Source organism: Cherax quadricarinatus, chromosome 37 (genome assembly GCF_038502225.1).
Source record: "Cherax quadricarinatus isolate ZL_2023a chromosome 37, ASM3850222v1, whole genome shotgun sequence".
NCBI lineage: Eukaryota > Metazoa > Arthropoda > Malacostraca > Decapoda > Parastacidae > Cherax > Cherax quadricarinatus.
In genome coordinates, this window is record NC_091328.1 from 17496617 (window position 1) to 17504155 (window position 7539).

General features: G+C 38.5%; 1 protein-coding gene across 1 annotated transcript in view; it reads left to right on the forward strand.

The window, feature by feature from the left end:
* The first annotated feature begins 484 nt into the window (after positions 1 to 484).
* The window catches only part of LOC128703977 (uncharacterized), a 41023-nt gene continuing 33968 nt past the window's right edge, over positions 485 to 7539 (forward strand). The window contains exon 1 of the mRNA XM_070091921.1: positions 485 to 905. The gene's annotated coding sequence lies outside the window, so the exon portion shown is untranslated. The remainder of the gene's footprint in view (positions 906 to 7539) is intronic.

A 7539-nucleotide genomic window follows, 5' to 3' on the forward strand; every position in this document is an offset into this window, starting at 1 on the left:
CGCTAAATCAGTAGGGGTCACACAGCGTCTAGACTAAAGGAACTAGAGGCAACCGAATTCGTTCTAAGGGAAGTTTAGGTCAAGGTCAGTTCCTTGGATCAAGAACCCCTCATCGACATCAAGGAACCAACCTTGAGTGGCCACGATCATTTATGTAATGCATGTATAAAAAACTGGTATAATGCAGACAAACCACTTTTTTGAGGGGGAGGGGGCACTATAAAACCCGGTTAAGAGAACACAAAACTAGTCACATATCCAGGATGAGTAAGCCAAACAGCATTTTGTTTTACGTGGAAATATTTCCCCCAGCTGCAGTTATAATACGCATTCTGCGATTCATCCTTGAGCATGCATCAGCATCAAGGTAGAGAGGTGGAAGGACAGAAGCAGTGACACTTGGGAAGCGAATGATAGCAACAAACGTAGAAGAGTAAATGAGGCAGCAGCAGCAGCAGCAGTGTGGTGGCTGCCCACATGTGCTCCTCACTCCTCCCTTCAACCTCAGTCCACCGCCAGCCCTCACAGTGAGAGCACGGTTACATACTATACCTTGCTGTAGCACCACTCTGTTGTGTGCATAGTTTGCACTGTCGTTCTCGAACACGAGAAAAGCACGTTGCAAGAGAGGTATTTGATTGAATCCTTTCGAACATATTCGACGGACTTAAATGTTTTTCAACTACGCTCGACAACTATATTTCTACTATGAACTGAATCAAGCTTAGTTAAAACCAACAGGAATCGTAGTCTATAAGGACTTATATTTCAGAAAATACATAGAAGCAGACAAGTCGCTGCTCCACTTTCAAGAGACAGGAAAGACAGCAACAGGTTGCTGTCAGTCCACAGAACTAACGAGATCATTCAAGAAGAGGGTACACGTATACATCTTAACCATGGAGGTGAGACATTATTATTTATATAATTTGGTAGTGTAAACCGTTGCATATATCGTTGAAAGGCTTCATCTCGACAGGAATGAAGACAAAGAATTTTGCTGGGGAATCGTTATGCTCATGTACGATCTTCACTGTTATTTGTAAGTTTTAGCGTTTACAGTATTTACATATAATTACTCTTTAAACGTTGGAACAATAAAGGTTGTTCTGCTATGTCTTCATACTGTATATACCCTATATTACATGGTTGTATATACCCATATACCTCCATGATATACACCTTGGTGTAAATACCCTATGTATCACGTTTTGAATTTAATTCTCAAGTATTGAATTCAAGATAAACTCATATTGTCCACTATTTTTTTTTATTTTTATTGCATATACAGTCCTTAATAGGTATCCAAGTAAATGTGTAGGACAACCTAGGATATTACTACAAGTCTTTGAAAGGATCAAATGGTGTACGATTAGGGTTTAGCACTTCCCATTGATCAGTATAGCCTAAAAGATTAACATCCTTTAATTCACTACACCATCTTACTTTATATAAATCTTTTTTAAGAGATGAAGTTGCTTGAGCAACAAGTACATGAGCGTGTTTACCTTCAGGCCGCCTGATCACGTGTTCAACAGCTGAACCCCGCTGAGGCTAGTGCATATACACACGTGTGTACCTGAGGTGTGTACTGTACGTATATCTACGAGGATGTATACATCTGTGTTACATATGCAGTATTTGTATACGTTTATCTCAGTGTATATACACTTAAGATGCATATATTATGGATTGATATTCAGTCTGTGGCTCAAGTGAAGTTGATTGGATTTAAACTTTTAAGTTTTTCCTAGTCTCACACTCCCCAAGATTGGTGTTATATGATATCACCATCAACCTTTCATTTGTATGTGGGTCATTAAGGCTGCAGTTCATGTGTACGATAATATGGCCACTTGAATCTCTTTAGAGTTAGGTAAACTGTTTACACGAACATGTGCAACTCTCGGTGTGTATACCCTCCAATAGTGTTGAATATATAGTCATGGATCTTTAGCGATATGATGCATATAATAAGTCACTTTGGCTTTTGGAGGATATCCTAGGTTATTTATACGTTACTATGTATGATAATTGTATTTTTGTGTACCTGTACCTAAATAAACTTACTAATGTCTTGTAAGGCTCGATAATGAATGTCAATAATTCTTGGGGAATATCCCAGCGCACCTGGCATATTTCTTTGTTTTCACAAAAGAATTAGCATAATTCTTTACTTGTATATAGTATTGAAGACCTTTGAATGTGTAGTTTCATGTTCAGTACTGCCAGCGTTGTAAGATATATATACTATAAGTATACTGAGTTAACTTTATTCTCTTTAATGGATGAAAGCGTTCTCAATGTTAATTTACAGTCAGTTAGTATTAAACCTAGCAGATTGACTGATAGCATTATTTTATCAATGGATGGCATGCAGGAGTGTTATGTAATACTCTGGTATGGGTGACATAGGGCGCGGCACAGTTGGGGCATGTGAACACTGAATGATCATGGCCGGCATCCGGAGGTTGCTCAAGGCTTCCCTGGCCAACACCTCGCCCAGCTAACCAGCCACGGCGTCTCGACGATTGCAACGTTTATTCTAGGTTTATTTACCCTAACTCAAAAAAAACCCAGCTAGGTTTATTCCAATGGGGATCCTCCCGATGCATCCTGCAACTGTCGACAAGTATATGAGAATTTACTGCTATGCAAACGGAGGAGGGACAGAAGGTATAAGATGACTTAAGTATACGTATCACCTTGGCTATAGTTTAAAACTTTAGTGCACCCGCACACTTCATGTCCAGGATACTTTTAATCCCAAATAATGACGGCCCTACATTTTTCGATGGTTAGGACATTGCATTCATAAATTATGTACTGTAAATACTCAACATCCTGCTTTCCGTGTTTTTTCTGGTGGATACTACTGAATTACTCGTTCGATTTTTTTTTCAAAGTTATCTTTGTTTATTTTTGTTGCTTGGGGTACAAAGATGATACAATGACATCTAAATACCAGAGGAAGTGACTTCCTGACTAAGAGATAACTGTAACTGGACTAGTAATTCCTGTCAACTGTGCTAGTTACTCCTTTCAGTTTGGCTGGCAACTGTCAGTTGGGATAGTAACTTCTGCCAACCGGGCTAGTAACTAATGTCACCTGGGCTAGTATATAGCTCCTGTTAACTGGGCTAGCATATAGCTTCTGTTGACTGCTAGTAACTCCTATCAGGCTAGTGATGCCGAAGGACTTGGTTCAAGGTATTGGAGCCAGTTTGGATTGAGTCTGATTATCTCCTCTTACCAAGGCATATAACCCCAACGGGTTTAGCAATTCGCCATGAAAAAAAATTAACTGGGCTAGTAATAACTATAAAATGAGCTAGTGCCTTCTGTGAGCTGGGCTAGCAACATTGTAAATTGGGCTAGTAACTCATGACAGCTTATTTATCTCACTCTTTCACTTTCAGTATAATAATAATAACATGAATATACCCCTCAAGAGAGGTTCTTTAATGTTGGTGAAGGGCTTTTGATCCAAGAAACTAAACTTATCTTCCCCTTCCTTGCATTGAATCTGATTGCCTCCCATTCCTAGGCGCTGTATGACCCCTACAGGTTTAGCGCTTCTCCATAATGTAATAAGGGAACGCTAACCCCTTATGGGGTCATACAGCGTCAGGGAAATGGGGAAGCAGTCGGGTTCGATCCAGAGAAGGGAAAAAAAAGTTGTGTTCCATGGCTCAAGAGCCCCTCACCAGCACCAAGGAACCTCCATTGAGGGGTCAGTTTCAGTATTAAGGGTTGAACCCATTTTGTAGCTGATAGGTCTTTAGTGTTATGAAATGTTTTGTCTGCCTGGAGGGTATTCTGGGGATCAGCGCCCCCGCGGCCCGGTCCATGACCAGGCCTCCCGGTGGATCATGGTCTGATCAACGAGGCTGCAACTGCTGGCCGCACGCAATCCAACGTACGAACCACAGCCCGGCTGATCCGGCAGTTGTAGAATTTAAAAGTATCGACTGCCGCTAAAGTCTTAATCCCTCTCTTGCCTTGGATCAAACGTGATTACCTCCCATTTCCCGTTGTTGTATGATCCCTATGGGAATCATATAGGGGAACAATGACAGCAGATATTAAGGAAACTTAGGTACCTAGTTACTACGTTGAACAAGAAGAGCAAGTATAAGTCTTTACTTTTTTATATAAATCGAAGTAATTTGTAAGCCTTATTGTGCACGCTTAGGCAGGAACCTATTGGTTCTGAACCGAACGCTCTTACCACAATGCCGAACTCTTCGAACACCCAATTACGGTTCTCCCTCCCTCCCCTCCCATTCTCAGGAACCTTGAGTGGGGACGTATGTTCACGTGTGCAGCTTATGGCAAAAGAGAGAGCACACTTTCACTAGAGTAGAAAGGTATAAAAATACCAACAGTCACTTGGGTAAATGGGCACACTGAGGCTTGACACAGCTCCTGGCGGCCGAAACGTAGCCTAAAAATAAAGTATTCAGGACGTTGCAGTGTCCATTTACCTACTACACTGTTTCATCACGTAGGCACCCAGCCAGATGGCACGTCCTCTTGCTTACTTTCCTGCGGACTCTGCTGTTTATTTTCGTGCTTGAGCAGTAAACTCCGGCTGTTTTTAGTTCTTGGCGCAAATGTATTGGGTGAATTGCACTTTAAGAACAGTTTTTGTGTGTTAGTGAGCAATAAGCCCTTGGGATGGGGTTCAGTTAGATTTGATGCTGTTTAGGTATGTATTGTCCAGACAGACAAATATATACATAGTGAGCAGTTCTTAGCTATTTTACAAAATATCCAGAACTCACCATGAGGAGGGAGCCCCTATAAAAGAGGATGAGAATAAAATAGCATTACTAGGTCTAGGCAGTTTTAGCAGCCTGTTCTGTAGCCTAATAATTTTTAAGCATTATATATAGAAAATAAAATAAAAATAAGCACTTTCAAGTTTAGACTGATAAAAATTTTACACAGTTGCAAGTAATGGTGTATAAATAAAAACTTTGTTACCTCGAGGACCCCAATAGAAATAAGTTTCTTTGCCTTCGTTGACTTAGCCATGTTATAAAACCGTTGTAAAAGTTTCAAAATATATAGGCGTAAATAAAAACTTGATGCCCGTGAAAGGCTTTTGATGCAAGGAATTGGATCAGTAATCATTCTACACTTCCTCGGATCGAATCTGATGGCCTCCCATTCCCCATATACTATTTAAACCCTATGGGTTTAGCGCTTCCCCATCAATGACTTAACTGTTAGCTTTTATCAAGACTGACTATATTAGCAGCTTCTCCAGTCAGAGCTTGCAATTTCCTCGGAATTTCCGTTCGTTCACTTTTATCCGAGCTAACATACTAGGGAAACTTATTTGTTATTCTTGATTAGGTTAGGTTAACGTGCATTAATCAGTGTTTACATACAATTAACAACCTACAATAAAGAAATTAAAAAATAATTGAGCCAACGTAACAGGTACGTCTAGCAGAGCGGGGAGCTTCGTAATATCTTGAGTGTTCGTTTTCCTCTGAATGCGACAGGTGGAGAAGCTGGATGAGACAATCTCTTAGGACACAAAGAATAACGCATGTGTCACAATATCTCGACAGAATATGTGAAGTCTTATTGTGGTTTTTATCTTCTGCTGCCAGTTGTAAGGTAACAAGAGCTGCAAGACAACTAGCATGAATTTAAAGAAATTGGTACCTTTTTTTTTTTGCAATAAAGGTTAAAATCCTTAACAGTAGTTTTAGTTGATGATTTTTTCTTAAATTACGGTTAAATGCCAAGAATGGCTTTAGTTGAATGTATTTCTACACGTATTGCATTATTTAATGGTAATAAACAACATTATTATTATTATTTTAATTATTTGTAAAAACCGCTTGACTTTGTAAAACCCTACAAACGGTCAGATGTACTAGGAATCATTCCGTTTGTTGGGGACCAGTTTGGCGGGGAAGAGATATTACAGACTGCTGTATGACTAGTGGGTTTAGCGCTTCGTTTTGATAATAATAATAATAATAATAATAATAATAATAATAATAATAATAATAATAATAATAATACAAACTCAAGATTTGAGAAAACTGTAGGGAACGGAATGAAAAATAAAAGGGAGTAACGGGAAACCTTTTATAACTACATTTCGTCCAAGGCGAAACTAATGGCATAGCAAGAGTGTATAGCATACCATAAGGCGGATGTAATACTGTCAGGGAGACCGTCAAAGACCTTTAGACAAAACAAATACGCCTACACAATGAATATCACTTGCAGCATATGCAAAGTCCTACATTCTCGCACCATGGCCTGAGAGCACAACAGTTACACCACGAGAACTACAGAATAAGGCACTCTGATTCGTACAATGAACGTAATAAACCTCTTTGTCCATAATAAAACCCAGACCCGCCCGCTGCTATCAATATCTGACCTCACCTTTGATTTTTCTCCGAGCATGACTCCAGGGTGCTCTTTTGAGCTATAAAGTGATGTATTTATTTATTCCAATTTCTGCATGTTTGATAAAGCCCAGCCTTGGGTGGAACCTTTGGTTGCAGGTTTACGTGCTACAAGTGTCTGTTTCCATTTTTCGGCGTTAATGTTTTGCTTTGGGAGGGAACATGAAGAAATGAAGTGCACAACGTCAAATATTAAAAAATAACCGAGATGCAGGAAAGGTAACGACAACTACAGAGGGGGACCTCACTCGACACTGCAGGTTGTTGGTGTAATAGAAGGAACAACAATAGTAAACATGGACTAGATGCAAAGCTAACAATGAGACTAAGGAAGTGGGCGTTGTAAACGTAATCGTATGGACGGTGGTGAAACAAGCTACAGTATTATTTATATATGTCGTGCCGAATATATATATATATATATATATATATATATATATATATATATATATATATATATATATATATATATATATACATGTATATATATATATATATATATATATATATATATATATATATATATATATATATATATATATTATATATATATATATATATATATATATATATATATATATATATATATATATATATATATATATATATATATGTGTGTGTGTGTAATCGAAGTGTATCATGATGTCTGTGCACTTTAAGAAAGAAAGCTGAGGAGTGAGTGATAGTGATTTTTTTCTTGTCACCCGGCCTTGGAAACACCCGACATATACATATTAAACAAGTTTAAAACAAGTATGGTATGCAATGTATGTAATCAGTAGATAAGAGAATTCTTAAAGAATACAAAGAAAAACTAGTAAACCATTATATAGTATAGTTTCTGTTGCACGAAAATAGATTAAGAGCCCTGCTTTTGCTTTCTTTATCAAGACGCAAAGGCGGATGGTAGGGTTACAGATTAGTGGAACAACTGATAAAGATGACTAGCAGGATGGCTTGAGTGGGAATAGTCGGATTATTAAAACTTGTCTCGCATGGGCCAGTAGGGCTGTTTATGTCCTTGTCATTTCTTATATGCTTATGTTTTTTATACAAGTGTTGCGAAGACAATGAATATCCATAGATGAAAAATGGT